Source organism: Amblyomma mixtum, chromosome 3, assembly GCF_055824585.1.
Source record: "Amblyomma mixtum isolate Tamu chromosome 3, ASM5582458v1, whole genome shotgun sequence".
NCBI classification, from domain to species: Eukaryota; Metazoa; Arthropoda; class Arachnida; order Ixodida; family Ixodidae; genus Amblyomma; species Amblyomma mixtum.
In genome coordinates, this window is record NC_143014.1 from 9502308 (window position 1) to 9517852 (window position 15545).

Sequence of the window (15545 nt, forward strand, 5' to 3'; positions counted from 1 at the left end):
TTGGGATCAATTCATTAATGCAGTGGAACGTATTCTAACAGAGCAGGCGTATTATTTCTATCACAATGCCACACAGTTCTCTAATAAAAATGTTTGGCCGTGAATGTTAGGAATGTCACACCTGACGACAAGAGAGTAAAATGGGCTCCCCAATCTTGTAGTTAACAATATTGATTTGGATCAATTGATTAATGCAGAGCAACACATTCTAAGACAGCAGGCGTATTATTTCTAGGACAGTTCCTTACAGTTTTCTATGAATATTTTTGTCCAGGAATGTTGGGCTTGTCACACCTGACGACAAGAGAATGAAATGGCCTCCACTATCCTGTAGGGAACAGTATTCTTTGGGATATAATTGATTAACGCAGTACAACATATTCTAACAGAGTAGGCCAAGATTGAAATGGCCTCCCCTATACTGTAGTGAACAGTATTCTTTGGGATATAGTTGATTAATGCAGTACAACATATTATAACAAAGTAGATGTTCTAGTTCAATCACAGTACTATACAGTGATCCAATCAAAATTTTGTCCAAGAATGTGGGGCATGTTTCACGTGATGACAAGGGAAAGAAATGGCTTCCCCTGTTATATGGTTAACAATATTCATTGGGATAAATTTAGTAATGCAGCGCAGCACATTCTAACAGAGTAGGCATATGATTTCTATCACTGTACCATACAGGTTTCTAATAAAAAGTTTTGTTTAAGGTTGTTGGGCATGTCACACCTGACGCAAGAGAATGAAATGGCCTAGCCTATCCTGTAGTTAACATTATTGATCTGGATAAATTGATTAAAGCAGTGGAACATATTCTAAGAGAGCAGGCTTATTATTTCTACGAAAGTACCATACAGTTTTCTAATCAATATTTTTGTCCAGGAATTTTGGGCACGTCACACCTGAATTCAAGAGGATAAAATGGGCTCCCCAATCCTGTAGTTAACAAAATTGGTTGGAATAAATTGATTAATGCAGTGCAACAAACTCTAACAAAGTACGCGTATTATTTCTATCTAAGCACCGTAAAGTTTTCTAATCAGTATTTTTGACCAAGACTGTTGGGCATGTCAATCCTGATTACAAGAGAATCAAATTGGCCTCCCATATAATGTAATTAACAATATTGATTGTGATAAATATATTAACGCAGTGCAGCATATTCTAACACAGTAGGCATATTATTTCTATAAAAGTACGATACAGGTTTCTAATAAAAATATTTGTATAAGATTGTTGGGCATGCCACACCTGATGACAGGAGAATTAAATGGCATACCCTATCCTCTATTTAACAATATTGATTGGGATAATTTGATTAATGCAGTGCTACATATTCTAACAGAGTAGGCATATTATTTCTATCACAGTACTATACAGTTTTCAAATCAATATTTTTGACCAAGAATGTTGGGCATATCACACCTGATCACTAGAGAATGATACGGCCTCCCCTATACTGTAGGAAACTGCATTCTTTGGGATATAATTGATTAATGCAGTACAACATATTCTAACAGAGTAGGCGTATTAGTTCTGTCACAGTACCATACAGTGATCTAATCAAAATTCTGTCCAAGAATGTCTGGCATGTTGCACGTGACGACAAGGGAAAGAATATGCTTCCCCTGTTATAAGGTTAACAAAATTGATTGGGATGAATTCATTACTGCAGTGCAACATACTCTAACGGAGTAGGCGTAATATTTATATCACAGTACTGTACAATTTCCTAATCAAAATTTTTGTTCTAGAACGTAAGGCATGTCGCTCTTGATGACAAGAGATTGAAATGGCCTCCCCTATCCTGTAGTGAAGAGTATTCTTTGGAATATAATTGATTAATGCAGTGCAACATATTCTATCAGAGTAGGCGTATTAGTTCTATCACAGTACCATACAGTGATCTAATGAAAATTTTGTCCAAGAATGTGGGGCATGTTACACGTGCGACAAGGGAAAGAAATGGCTTCCCCTGTGGCAGTGGCGGCAGTGGCGAGCTACGGAGGGGCGTTTTTGACAAGTCCCTGTGCTCTTTTCCCAGGAATCGGTGGCTTTCGAATCCTGCATCACAAACACTGCGCAGCGTTATCTTCGTCGACTGGCTACGCGCCCCTTTAACAGCAGTTCGGCAGCGGCAGTGGCGAGCTACGGACGGGCGTGTTTGACAAGTCCCTGTGCTCTTTTCCCAGGTTTGTGGTACTTTTTCCACACTTTTCTTCGCTGCGTATGCTCAAACCACTGCTGCTGCCAAGCTTGCTAGATTGTTTTTGTTTTCTTTTTTTGCTGTTGTTTCCTACGGAGTGTGCTACATTATAGCTTGCCATGAGTGACTCAGAAAAGGAAATTTTTTTGGCCTGCAATCTTGAGATTGAACCTGCTGATAATATTCTTAAATGTAAGCAGTGCGCGTACCCATACCACGCAGAAAATTGTTCTGGGTTAACAGATGCGTCTGCGAAGACCAGAAGTGGGAACTGCCGCAAAAATTTTGTTTCTCCGACATGCAAAAAAGCGGCTTCCCGTAGTGGCGCGGCGAATACAAAAGACGCGTCTCAGGACTTCAATGTAGCTGCCGCGTTCGCTGAACTGAGTCGCAAGCTCGACGCCCTCTTGCCACTTAAGGAACAGGTCGACAACATTGAACACTCAATTCAAACTATGTCTGATCACTTTGATGATATCCTAAATCGTCTTGACAACCAGGATAAAGAGATCGTACAGATTAAGAAAAGGCTCGAACATGTAGAAAACGTCAATAATGGAGAAGAAATACGCCAGCTGCATGCTGATATAAATGACCTTGAGTTTAGGAGCAGGAAAACGAATCTGGAGATACATGGCGTGCCGGTAACTGACCAGGAAAACATCCTCCAGAAAGACAATGAGGTGGCTAAACTAGTTGATTTAGCAGAGGTCGAGGAGAGCGATGTTGAGGCTTGTCATAGGCTCCCATCTAAGCCAAGTAAAGTGCCTGCTATTTTAGTGCGGTTTGAAAGGCAAACACTCAAAGATGAGTGGATGAAAAAGCGAGCTTTGCTCCGAGAGAAGGACAACAATCTGTACATCTGTGACAATCTGACACGCCGAGCAAAGCTTCTTCTCTCAACAACTAAAGAATGGGCCAAAAACAATAGCTACCGATTTGTTTGGTATTCGAACGGCAAAGTCCTCATCCGCAAGAAGGAAGGCGACAACGTGCAGGTGGTCACCGATGCACGCGATCTAGCTAACTTTGTCAACTGATAATTTCCTGTTCAGTGCAATGCCATACCACAACTTCTATCATGGCTGCAAGCGTACGTTATCTGTTACCCAGTGCTATAAGCCACACGTTGCTCCCACAGTGGCTGTGTTCGTCTGTATTGAAATGCCTCCATCTCAATGTGCGATCCTTAAACAACAAACTAGATGAGTTTCAAATTTTACTCCACAGTTTTGGCTTTTCGTTTCACTTTGTTATGATTTCAGAATCATGGCTGAATACGAGTAACTTCCATTTGCCGTCATTTTCAACGTTTTCTATGAACCGTGATTGTCGTCGAGGTGGAGGAGTGTGTATTCGTGCTAACAACCGAATTGAGTGTGACATGGGGGAAGACCTATGTTATATGTCTTCAGATGTGGAAGTTGTTTCGGTAATAACCAATAATACTGTGTTTTCTGTGTTTTATAGACCACTGAGCGGTGACATTTCTTTGTTCTTTGAATACATCGAGTCCTTTCTTACTTTTATAAGCGAACATAATTATGAGTTAGTCATAAGCGGTGATTTTAACATAGACATGTTATCCAATGCAGCAAATAGTGTCAACTTCGGTATAATTCTGCGCAGCTTCGGTTTGGCGATTACTACCAAAGAGCCGACCCGTATAACCTCGAGTTCCGAAACACTTCTTGATCTATTTATCACCAATATGAATCCTTCATCCATAATATCCGGGGTAACTTGTGATTTGAGTGACCACATGGGAATCTATTTATTCTGTCAGACTGTGAAACCCAAATTCAGAAAGCAGAATGCATCTTTTATCCAAGTCATAACAGCAGCATCCCTCGACGCTTTTCGTGCGGAGATGTGCGGTGTAAACTGGAACGATGTATATAACAAAACCAACGCGAATGACGCTTATCAAGCCTTTGCAGAAAAGTTTAACTCTGTATATAACAAGCATTTCCCTCTTAAAAACAAACGAAAAGGTAGGAACGTACGGAAACCATGGATATCACTAGAGCTACTTGCGCGTATAAAACAGAAGAACAACCCCGCCGCGGTGCCTGAGTGGCTATGGTGCTCGGCTGCTGACCCGAAAGACGCGGGTTCGATCCCGGCCGCGGCGGCTGAATTTCGATGAAGGCGAAATTCTAGAGGCCCGTGTGCTGTGCGATGTCAGTGCACGTTAAAGAACCCCAGGTGGTCGAAATTTCCGGAGCCCTTCACTACGGCGTCCCTCATAGCCTAAGCTGCTTCGGGACGTTAAACCCCAATAAACCAAACCAAACCAAAACAGAAGAACAAACTGTAGAGTTCTTTTGTTGCATCAAAAAATATTTCTATTCTTGAACAATTCAAGAAATACAGAAATAAGTTAAACAATGACATCCGCAATGCAAGGAGACACTATTATGAGAATTACTTTGGCTCAGTCGACCGTCCTGACATACATTGGAAAAAGCTGCGATCCCTTGATGCCAAGTATGTCAACGCTGCCATTGATAAGGTGACTCATGACGGAAAAGATTATGTAGGAGAAAGCTTAGCCGCAGCATTTAACACTCATTTCACACAATATGTTCAACCTGCATCTGAACTGCACCATAGATCTATCTCTAGGTGCCCTGCCACTCTTTTCCTTGCACCTGTTGATGAAAGCGAAATTATACAAACATTCCATGAATTGTCAAACTCCACTTCTTGTGACGTCAACAACATCCAGATTCGCCCTGTGAAATATATCATTGAATACATCTCTACTCCTGTTGCTTATATATATAACCTATGTCTAGAAACCGCAACCTTCCCCTCAGATATGCAAATAGCAAAGGTGACTGTGCCGCCGCGGTGGCTCAGCGGTTATGGTGCTCGGCTGCTGACCCGAAAGACGCGGGTTCGATCCCGGCCGCGGCGGCTGGAATTTCTTTGGAGGAGAAATTCTAGAGTCCCGTGTACTGTGCGATGTCAGTGCACGTTAAAGAACCCCAGGTGGTCGAAATTTCCGGAGCCCTTCACTACGGCGTCTCTCATAGCCTCACACTCTAAGAACTGCTACTCCTGCATTAAGAGTAAAAGAGCCTCGCTACTCCTGCAGGTCTCAATCTACTCTCTCTACAAACGAGAAAGAGTGAAAGGTCCTGTTCACTCCTCTTGACAAAAGAGTAAAATGGCATTTCCACTCCTGCATACCCCAAGGAAGTTCAGTGCTTGTTTTACTCCTCCGCCCAAGGAATTAACAAACAAATGATAACGTTCCTGCGGCTCCACAGGCTGCACAATAGATATCATTGCTCATCGTAGCAAGCAATTCGTATTATTTTCTTATGCCGCAAAGAATAATCTACAGCGAGGACGCGTTGTTCATTTTGCCAAGAGCGCTCGCCATGCATTCCTTCAAACTTGCGTTTAACTGTATTTTCGCGGAAGCACTTACTATATACGTATACGTGAACTACGTGAACTAAGGGACTCGCTACTGCAAACGGGCATTGAATGCCCATTCACACTTGCAAGTAGCAAAGGGCATGCGACCAGCAGTCGCTTGCGACCAGGCAGCAGCTCCACGACACCGTTCCTCACACCTACAAGGGTGACCTGCGGGTCGCCTGCTCGTTTGATTCTCACGTGAAATGAGGACCCGGAGATGACGTCAGTCACGCGCTTTGGCCCAGCCTCCTGCGCCCTCGCGCTCAGTCTTTTAAAGTGGTCTGGTTCCTCGTTATTAGCAGTGTGCTGCTACAACCTGAGCGAAGAGGAGAATATCGTGGCGGTTTTGATGTGCGCCACTGCCATACAATCGTAAGGGCGCGCTAGCTTCTCGGGGCCGGCCTGCCAGCCTGGATGCCGGCTGCCGGCGTCAGAAAAATGCACTGGTATTGTTTGTTCACGACCAAAGCTCTGGGATAGAGTATCATTAGCCAATGTCGAGTTGTTGGTAGAAGCGATAACAGCCATACAAATTTCCTCCCATAGCCGCTTTGCTGCTGCTCTGGAGTTCGCCTGGCCTCTGCTATAGCTCCGCTCCTGAAGGGGTCGCGGAAACCGAGCGTATATTTATTTCCCTATGACACGGGGTTCAGAGTAAAACGGTGCCGAGGGTAGCACCTAAGTGCTGGCCAGTTTCGAAGCGCATTCAGCTTCAGCATCTATGTGAAATCGGCTAGGTTTAGCGACGACAAGGCCAGCCAGCGAGCAGCGCACAGTTCGTCGCCCGGCGCGACCGCGGGCGGCGTCGTTGCCGAAAGCTCGGCTCGCTCAATGATTCGCTCCGTAGCTTGCGAATCGCGCACGCAAGGCTGGAAAATCGAGCAGCGACTGGCCTGCGATTGAGCGAGCCTTTATGCCCACGTTTGCAGCACAGGTGAACAAATTTAGCACACATGTATGCATGGAATATCGGCTGCGTTGCGGCGATTCTTAAGCTCGTCCTCGACGCCATCATCACCGTTCGGGTGGACCCGAGCATATCTTTATTTCACTACGAGACATAGTTCACAATAAAACGTACTTACAATGTAAAGAGTAGCACCTCAGCGCTAGCCAGTTTCGAAGCGCTCTCAGCTCTGGCATCGAAGTGAAACCTCCTAGGCTTAGCTACGAATACGGCAGCCAGGGAGCAGGCCGAAGCTCGTCGCGCGGCGCGCTCGCGAGCAGCGTCATTGCTGAAAGCTCGGCTCGCTCACAGACTGGCTCAGAAACTTGCGAATTGTACTCGCAAGGCTGGCAAATCGAGCAGCTAGCGGCTGGCCTGCGACTGAGCGCACGTTCGCAGTACAGGTGAACAACAATTAGCGCACGAATGCTTGGGATACCGGCTGCGTTGCGGCCACGTTAAGGCGATCCTTAAGCTCGTCCTCGACGCCATCGTCACCGTACGTGACACACAGGCTGGGAACTTGAATTCGAGTACGTGCTAAAGTAAGCTGCTCGTATTTCTCGGAACAATCTGAACTCGAAAAGACAGTTGCTTCTGTCGGCTTCCATGCATGTGGGCTCTTGCTAGTGAAAGTACACTCGAACAGGATGCGGCGAGTGCGGGCCGCTGTTGAATATAAGCTAAAGTGTGAAGCAAGTATCGTTGTAGTTCCGTAACGAAGTTGATATCACAGTAATCCGCTTGTACGGGTCACATTTAAGCTCTGTTTCATGTAGATCTCCGTCGAGCATGCCAGTGTCGCGTAGAGTAATGCATCGCAGCTGCTCTTTGTCCTACCGCTCGCGTCGAACATATCCTTGATATAAACCAGTTTGCGATACGGTGCGTTTCTTTGCCTTTTTTGTCGCATTTAAGGGATTTTCGCTGCCGTCAATCGAAATTGCATTCCGTCAACAGCGTCGTCTGCGCCGTCGTCTCCTAGGACACCCGGGGATGGGATCACAGGATCGCAGCTTCTACAAACGACATGTCAGCAAAAGTATCTAAAAGCGCTTTGGTATTCGCATTTAATAAAAAAAATAAAATGAAAAAATATAATTTGTTTTTGTTGCGAACGCAATTCAAATATTAGTAATAAAAAAAGCGCATTTGTAGGTTTTTTCAACGAAGCAAAACAGGCAAAACTGCAGCCGTCGTCACGTTGTGTGTTATTTGGGTTTTCGTAGCATTGTTTGAGTGCTCGTGCGGTGGACGTGTATGAAGAACACAAGTGTGTTTGGAAACCAACGACGAGAATTACGCCCTTTCAACACTGGTGATTTTGACCGGGTAAAGCCGTGAAGAAAGGTAGCGCTACGACTTCTTGTCATCTGGAGAGGCAACGAAGAAGAATGTGCGGTTTTGCTCAGCCTTGATGAGCCGTCTGAACGGTGAGTCCCGTGTACGTTTCTTTACTTCTGATCTCTATTCGCACGCGTTATTATTGTGCGCCTATATAGGGATGGCAGTGCAGGCAGTCTGCGTGCGGTTGCCTCAGCTATAATGCGTTAAGGCCGATTCACACGACGGTCTGTTCGCCCGCGGCCCGCGCACTACGTATTCATGCGTCACCACATTGAGAGGCGCGCTGTCGGCCGCGGCAGCGGGCGAACGGACCGTCGTGTGAATCGGCCTTTACCAGAAAAGAACGGGCGTATAGGCCGCATGGCAACTGTTGCTCCATAGTCTCTATCTGCGTTTAGTACTCGGGTGCCGCGGTAAATAAAAATGCCACCAGTTATCACAACGGAGTTATGCGGTCGCTTGCTAGCGCTGCGAAAAACAACAGACAATGTTTACTACATTCCAATAGCATAGATTTGTGCTACGTAGGAGAGGATGATGAGCGTGCAGTGCCACGTTAGAGAGCGCTCTTGCTAGGCCAGCTGCGGACAGACAAGGGAACTGACAACGGTCGAGTTGCCTCGCGGCTGGTGCCCGTCAGATTGATTTGTGCTACTTAGAAGATGACGATGAGCGGCAGTGCCGTGCGACAGAGTACTCGCGCTAGGCCAGCTGCCAACAGACAGTGCTCAGTGTGTGTACTCGTCGGATTAGTGCTTACGCCTTAATATTTGTCATACAATTTTTTCGGGGACAATGACCGCGTGTGTAAAAGGCTGGGGCATATCCCTTGCCTAGTCATTTGTAAATTTTTATCTGTGCTTCCCCATGGAACAGAATTTGACACAGTATTATGTCAAAGTTAGATCGTTGTTGCGTCTGCCCTGAGGTGTAGGTGTCGATGCTTCCTCGCCTTCAGATTTTGAGAACTGTTTGGGATGCAACTGCGCACTTATTTAGGATTTCAAGCTTTTTGCTATAACCCTCGTTTGTGCGGCCCGCTTTCAAGTTGTTCGCTATATCGGTGCTGGTTTGTTATTGATTTTCACTTTCTCTTATTTATTCTTGGTTGACTGCCACCAGCTGTGCTGCCGGCGATTCTCCGCGCTCGGAACTATTCCCAGGCACGAGACCCTACCCACAGACCTCCCTGCACCACACTCACCAGTTTTCTTCGGTATTTTTTTCCCTTGCTGTTGCATTGCCACTAGGCAGTTTTTATTTCTGTGCAAATTTGTTAAATGCAATACCAATTTTCGTTTCATGCTGTGATGTGAGATATCGTGCTTCTTGCTAATGAATGCATGCCTTTTCCATCCTCTCGTCATTTGTGCAAAGCAGACGGGTCTACTGGTCGCTACGTTCAATTTAAAAATACCTTCGGTGCTGCTGCAAAGCACCCTAGTAGTAATAATTAAATCCTGTGCATGCTATATTCTAATAGTTACGCTCTTTTCATCATGCATAAAAATAGTGGTATTCCAGCCTGCTCATCTTTCTATGCGGTTGTGACAGTCATGTAAATCTACTTAAAAAATGTATATCGGTGCATCACATACAATCTGTTCATTTCTTTTGTCATGGGCCATCTCATTGCTTTTTGTGTTCCTATGTTAATACCTTATTCTAATTTATGAAGCAGTAGACAATTTCTTCTCTTGTCATTCATGACATTGTTAGGGCCACTGACAACAGTTGCTCTGACATATTTATTTGCAGTTGCCAGCTGCCAGTATCTACTGGGCCATTCGTGCTTCCAGCTTTTGGCTGTGCTATCTCTCCTCAGCTGTTTGTGGTAGGTATTGTTTTTTGCAGTGATGCATACCTTACCTGCCTATTTAGAAAAATTTCGTAGACATAGGCTCACAGCCGGGTTTAGAAATGCATGCAGAGCTCTACGTGCACTTAGCAGCAGTACCTCCCTGTATAATCACATGAATCTGATCCTGAATTACATGAATGTAATTGCATGATCTGTATGAAATAGTCGCTCATGAAACTTTTGACTGCTGCTGTTAACATAATGGAGTTTACACTGCTTCAGGTGCAGTGACTATTTCACACATGTTACCTCTTATGCATATGTGCCCTCTGAAAGGGCGAACATATTCCTTTATCCCTTTAAAAAACATTGTGTTCTATCATGATGCTTTACCGGTATTTCTGGTGTATAGACCAAAATGTCACTCAGTATTGTAACATGAAGCGGGAACTCAGTTTGTCCAATGTTTTAGGGGTCCTAAAACATTGGACCAACACAGTTCCCACTCGAGTTATTGATCACTTCGCTCTCGCCCTACCATAAGCTTGCCGTCCAGGTTGGACAAATTGGTAGAGCGACTGCTCCAGTGAAGTGGTGGTTCTGAGTTCGAACACCGGACCAGGACGAATCTTTCTTTAACTACGAAGTTTCTGCGAAAGCTGTATAGCTTTCCTTTGTAGCCATTTGGCTGTGCTCGAGTGGATGTCAATGAGTAATTACTCCTTATTACAGATCTTTTGTCAACGCCAAACTGATTCAGTAGCAACAAATAGTAGAAGGGTAAAAGCATGCTGCTCCCAAAAATTCGTTAAGCATGTTATAAAATGTATGCTGTATTGTTTTAACTGCTGCAAAGAAATAACGGTGATGTTAGATGCCCAGCCCCTATTAGGTAAACATAGCTCGCAATTAACACAGTGGATGGAAAAGAAATATGGACTTCAACCCTCACGACGACCCTCACCCCAGTAAAACAAAAAGTGCCAGTGTTGCCATACTTGAGAGCTTTGCTCTTTAAAAGTGCAGTAGACTGCTACTCAAAGTTGACAAAAAAATGCGTCTCGTTTTCTGCATGTGCATTCCACAGTGCTGGTGCCATTTTCAGTGGCCATTGACATTCAGTCGCATGATGTGCACCCCGCTCCTCGAGTTGATTTTGTTTGTCTTGTGAACCTGCCGTCAAAATCAGTGCAGGATAATGCTTCCCCAGTTGATCTGCAGTTAACCTTGTCCTTTCCCAGCTGCTGTCACCCTTTCTCCACAGAGAAGGGCGGTGGGAGTCCAAGCCAGGTGGAGTTGAAATATTTGACTTGTAGTGGACATGGATCCTGCGGTTTGTTGAGGACACAGGCAAATTGGAGACTTATGGAAGAATTTTTTTACCAGCCAAAAAAGACGCATACACAAGAGAGAACCGCACAGGACAAGGGCTGGTAAAAGCCGTAGTCCTCTGTGGTTCTCTCTTGTGTATGCGTGTTCCTTGGCGGGTAAAAAAATTCCTCCGTAAGTCTCAAATTTGCCGGTGTCCTCCACAGATTGGAGGATCCCTGTCTGTTACTAGTCAAATTTCACTACTCCACCTGGATTGGACGCCCACTGCCCTTCTCAAACTTTTGAAATCCTGTTGCCCTAGCAGATCATCAGCTGTCGGTTGTATTACCTTCGCTTCAGTGAAATTTGACATGTAGCGGACAGGGATCCTAGAATTTGTGGAGTACACAGGCAAACTGGAGACTTATAGAAGAATTTTTTTACCAGCCAAGGAAGACGCATACACAAGATTCGTTGTCTGTGTTTCACAACTGAAAGTTCTAAATGCGTGCAAAAGTGTATCGTGCATTCGCACGTATTTTGAAAACTCAATTTTTGCAGCGTTAGGTTTTCGGAATTGGAGCTGTAGCATTGCCGCCACAGAATCCCGCTCGTTAACAAAGCGCACACTTATTTGCTAGGTATATATTCGGTATACCGCAACCAGTACACGTCACTGTTTGGAAGGTTCTGTCGCGAAATTTCTGATTGTGCAAGGTAGCTTTTCTTTTAAATTCAAGCACTCTCTATTTGCTTTTTCCTGTGCATATTCATCGGTCGTTTCAATTCGGAAGCGTTGGTGCTGCAAGACGTGCATACGGAAGCTACGTTTGTGCACAAAGCTCCTGAATTTTTGAAAGCGCAGCTCTGACAGTTCTCGTTGTCATAAATAAGTACAAAGCAGCCTAATCTTTTTGGACACACCATTTAATGCTCTTAGCTGTTTCTGAGAAACAGGCTGCCTTTTTTTCTGTTTTTGGTGTGAAACATTCCTAACAACTTCTTTCTTTCTCCATGCACAGATAGCCTATGCATACACGGGCAGCTTGATTGCAATATTTAGGGCAATATTTATAACAGGTGCAGTGAGCCTTGGTGCATGTGGACAGAAATCAAGCTAGGGTGGGGTGGGGTATTTTCGCACAGGGTAATGTTATGCGGAGGGTTTGGCGTATTGAAACAGAGTCTTTCTGAGCTCTTATTAGACGTCCCAGCACCAGGACAGTAGTTGAGGCTTTTCTTCTTTGTTGTCTAGTCAATGGTTTCCATCACACGAAATAGCCTTAATTCTAGCTATCCCGTGGCCGTCTAACAGAACGATGCAGATATACTGAAGTGATCAGTGTTGCATAAAAGTAGTGAGAACATTGCAAATGCAAGACAACTTCATTGGTTTGCAGTGCACTAACGTGGCAGTCATAGAGAATTACACATTACATTTGCAAATCTAAATTGTGCATAATAGTATGGACTGGCTCGTAATGTGCGAAGTAATCACAGTTATCTCGTTCATGCCAAATGCTAGTGTCAAACATTGTCAGTATTGCATATTTATAAAGAGCAGACATGCTGCGCCTAACTTGTCGTTGGATAGATTTTATTACTATGAAAGCAAAAAGTTTACACATGGCTGTCGTGTTCTTGCGTGGGAAGTAGTAATACCTTAAATGAGTATAATCACCAAATTTTTGGTTATGTGTGTTCTTTGTAGCGACGTGCTGGGGCATTCGTATACATAGAATTGTTGCATAGTATTCGTCTCCAATCGCTAAATAATTACAACCAGATTGCTTTTCTTCCCTGTTTCAATAGCATAGCAATTGCTATGACATCAATGTTCAGTATAGGTTATGGAAGGCACATAAAAGCTACGATATCGCTACTTCATCGTTTTAATTAGTTACAATGCTAAAGCCAGCCTGCCTTAAGAGTCGGAATCACAATGAATGACGAAGCCGCAATTATATTGCAGTTTTCCTCATGCCTCCCCTGGCTTATACTGACCTTTGATGCCATTGCCATTGCTCAGTTTTTAAAAGTGAAGCAGGAGAGAGAAGATATTTAATTACAAATTATTTAGCAGTCATAGGCGAATACTGTGTGGTTATCCGTGCATAGTAATGCCTTATGCATCATTACAAAAAAAAAATGTGCAACTGAAGTTTGCTCGGCTGCTGACCCAAAAGACGCGGGTTCGATCCCGGCCGCGGCGGCTGGAATTTCTTTGGAGGAGAAATTCTAGAGGCCGGTGTACTGTGCGATGTCAGTGCACGTTAAAGAACCCCAGGTGGTCGAAATTTCCGGAGCCCTTCACTACGGCGTCTCTCATAGCCTGGGTCGCTTTGGGACGTTAAACCCCATAAACCAACCCAAATCAAACTGAAATTTGTTGTCTGCCTCTTTGAGATGAAAAATTTTGAATTTTTCCTTCACTATTTTAGAGCATGAAATTCAGTTAATGGTATCTGAGAAACAGGAATTGCAACAGCCATTTCTCTTCAGCAAGAAAACTGTCATTGGTTTAAGTGTTTTCCCGATTCAAGGTTACCCTATATTTTAAACTGCACAATGTATTATGTGACAAGAAACCGTCAAGCACAATAGGTGTGTTTTTAGAAATGACTGGAAATGATAAGGGAATACATTTACTTAGAGCAGGTAGTGACCGCTGATCCGGATCATGAAGGGTAATAACTAGAGGAATATGAATGGGGTGGAGTGCATATGGCAGGTTCTCTCAGATCATGAATGGCAGTTTTTCAATACCCCTCAAGAGAAAAGTATACAACAGCTGTATCCTACCGGTATTCACCTATGGGGCAGAAACGTGGAGGCTAACGAAGAGGGTTCAGCTTAAGTTAAGGACAACGCAACGAGCTATGGAAATAAAAATGATAGGCGTAACGTTAAGAGATCGGAAGCGGGCGGAGTGGGTGAGGGAACAAACGCGGGTTGAAGACATCCTAGTCAAAATCAGGAGAAAAAAGGGTGCTTGGGCAGCGCATGTAAGACGAAGGCAAGATAATCGCTGGTCCTTAAGGGTAACGGAGTGGATTCCAAGAGAAGGCAAGCGCAGCAGGAAGCAGCAAAAAGTTCCATGGGCGGAGGTTTGCAGGAACACGGTGGACATAGCTGGCAAAGGACAGGGTTAATTGGAAAACATGGGAGAGGCCTTTGCCTTGCAGTGGGCGTAGTCAGGCTGATCATGATACTTGCAGAAGAGCTTGCTCATGTTAAAATTTTCATTTGGTAAATATGTACTTGTTTGACATGCATACAGCTTTTGAAAGGACTAGCATAGTGATAATTGTATTGGGCTTCATAAAATTGTAGCTCTGAATGAAGGTTTGCATTGAAAGGTGTCTGCACTTGGTCACAATATAGGTACACACTAGTGGCGACATGACACACACGATCAGTACATTCTAGTTGTATTCTTTCTTTTTTTCATGGGGTTATATGCAGGATAGTATGAAAAGGGCATTGGAATTGACTCTTACTTGCATTATTTTCATTCATGTTTGCAGGCACCCGGTGAAATGCACGCATAGCCAAAGCTCCTTCACTCAGCCGAGCAAGCTACGGCATCATCCAGCATCTTAGTTTCTTTTGAGCGCTTACAGCTCACTGCGGTGGATTTGGTAGATGGGTTTACTTTGCTTTTGGCAGTGTTCTTGGCATTTAATGTCAAGTACACCCCAAAAACAAAGCGGGCTTGTCTGCTGCTTGAGACACTAATGGGGCTTGATCCTAGCGAGCGCCTCCCGAGCGTGTTTTGGGCAGCCACAGCAATCACAGCAATGACTTGAGAAATAAAAGTTATCAGTGTTGTACATTTGTGTCATTATTTCTTGAACCATTGTTATTTCCAACGCAGACAGAGCACCATACTAATGTGCAAACTGTAGTGTAGCCATAAAGTAGTTGTATGAGCAAAAATTATTCTACTCAAAGATTATAATCCCTTTTGCTCATTACTCTTTTGTAGATGTAGCGCAGGTGGATCCTGCAAAACATATGACCAACTTGCTCTGAAGAATACGTGAAATAAGAAAGTTAGTAGGATACATTGAAAACACGTGAAACTCCTTTTGAAGGAGTAAAATAAGATCTGGGCTGATACTACTTGAAGGAGTATAGTCACTCTAACAAATGGAGTCCTGGAACTCTACCTGAAAGAGTAGTAGGATGCTGTTTCAATGTGGTAGCTTTACTCCCTCGGAGGAGTGCCTGTACTCTATTGCAGGAGTAGGACAGTACTCCATGAGTAGGTGTTCAATCACTCTTTGTCCAGAGGGAGTCATTTTATTCTGGAAAAAGGAGTGGAATATGGGACAAGCAAATACTCCTCCAAAGTGTGTTCTGGGCACTCCTCTGCACTCCTTTATTTCTAAGAGTGCAGTCGCTTTGGGACGTTAAACCCCGTCAACCAAACCAAAGGTGACTGTCCTGTATAAAAAGGGTAATAAGAATGATTTTGGTAATTACAGACC

General features: G+C 44.2%; 1 long non-coding RNA gene across 1 annotated transcript; it reads left to right on the plus strand.

Moving 5' to 3' along the window:
• The first annotated feature begins 9022 nt into the window (after nt 1-9022).
• On the plus strand, nt 9023-14836 carry LOC149349192 (uncharacterized). Its single transcript, XR_016289391.1, has 3 exons — nt 9023-9156; nt 9699-9774; nt 14580-14836. It is a non-coding gene; the product is annotated as an uncharacterized LOC149349192 (long non-coding RNA).
• Nucleotides 14837-15545: the final 709 nt, after the last annotated feature.